Here is a 1,914-nt window from a genome sequence, read left to right on the forward strand (position 1 = left end):
AGGTCACTACATAGTTCCCTGTGCTATATAGCAGGTTCCCACTAGCTATCTGTTTTACACCTGCCAGTGCACATGGCAATCCCGACCTCCCAATTCATGGCACTGCCCCTCCCTGCCTTGTGTCTACATGTCCATTCTCTATGACTGTGACTCTACTCCTACACTATAAATGGGTTCATCTGTACCATTTTTCTAGATTCCACATACATGCATTACTATAGGATATTTGTTTTTCTCTTTTGTTAAAAGATATTTATTTGTTGCATTGGTCTTTGTTGCTACACTTGGGCTTTCTCTTGTTGTGGCAAGTGGGGCTACTCTCTAGTTTTGGTGTGTGGGCTTCTCATTGTGGTGGCTTCTCTTGTTGCAGAGCATAGGGTCTAGGATACGTGGGCTTCAGTAGTTGTGACTCACAGGTTTAGTTGCCTCTCAGCATGTGGGATCTTCCTGGACCAGGGATCTAACCATGTCTCCAGCATTGGCAGGCGGATTCTTAACCACTGGACTACTGGGGAAGTCCCCTGTTTTTCTCTTTCTGACTTACTTCACATACAGAGTAAAGTAAGTAAAAATATGTTTTTTAAACCTTGGCATTTTAAAAAGAGAATTAACAGTTGTGGTTTATATAAGACATAAAGTGTTTCATCAGTAAACAGAGCCTGAGCACTGACAGGGCTCTCCCAGGCAATATACGGTAGAGAGTTTTCTTCCCAAAGAAAATTTCAGTCTAGTGAGAGAGGTCTCACACACACACACACACACAGAGGTTTACAGTGATGTATCACTTGATTGCCTAATACACCGCAAGATAACAAAGACCAGGAAAGAGGGATTCAAAAGAAAACATAACCATGAGTGTTAAAGGAAAAAAATCATACCAGATATGACAAGCAAACAGAGCTCTATTTTATTTAGATACTATTGCTGGTAATAGACCAGTCTCGTTGCCCAGCTAGGTGGAAACAAAGGGCTGAAGACTTTTAAGAGCTGGAGTGGCAGGCATCTTAGACCATCAGTGTTTGCTAATTGGCCTTCCCCAAAGGAAAAGTCCCCTGGAGAAGCAGATGGCAACCCACTCCAGTATTCTTGCCTGGAGAATGCCATGGACAGCGGAGCCTGGCAGGCTACAGTCCATGGGATTGCAAAGAGTCAGACACGACTGAGCAACTAACACACTACACTATACACTAAAGGAAAAGTAAACTTTCTGGTATCTTCTTGAAGGAGGCAGTTTTGCAACTTGGAACTAGCCTTCCTCCCCCTCACCCCTAAGTCAGGATCTTACCCTCCTGGAAACTGGGTGATATTTTCCTCAATATTTACATTTCAGAGAAATGACTCTTTGGTCATAGAGAAAGACTTTCCAGGGCTGTAAAAGTGGAATGAAGCTGAGAGAAGATTTACATCTCAAATGGACAGAGATAAGATTTACAATAGCAAGCTTTCTAAAATAAATGCTCAAAGAAAAGAGAAGTCAGAACCTAGAGTCTGGAAGATACCCATCCAAAGTTGAGTCAACCTGTAGGAAGGTCCAGTGGTTTAGTCATGTCCAACTGTTACCCCACGGATGTAGCTTACCAGGCTCCTCTGTCCATGGGATTTTCCAGGCAAGAATACTAGAGCAGGTTGCCATTTTCTACTCCAGGGGATCTTCCTGACCCAGGGATCCAACTGGCATCTCTTGCGTCTCCTACATTGGCAGGCAGATTGTTTACCACTGCACCAAAGCTGAGGGGAACTTTAAAGCCATCGTGATCAAGGAGACCGGAAGTATCTGAGATTATTTCATTTAAAGAGTTTGAGAGGCTAACAGCCTATACGACCCCATCATGGAAGGAATAACTTGGGACTGCAGAACCAGACAACCCACTATTAGACGCAGGAATGAAAGTGAAAGTGAAAGTCACTCAGTGG

The sequence above is a fragment of the Bison bison genome, unplaced genomic scaffold (genome assembly GCF_000754665.1).
Source record: "Bison bison bison isolate TAMUID 2011002044 unplaced genomic scaffold, Bison_UMD1.0 scf7180017864062, whole genome shotgun sequence".
Taxonomy (NCBI): domain Eukaryota; kingdom Metazoa; phylum Chordata; class Mammalia; order Artiodactyla; family Bovidae; genus Bison; species Bison bison.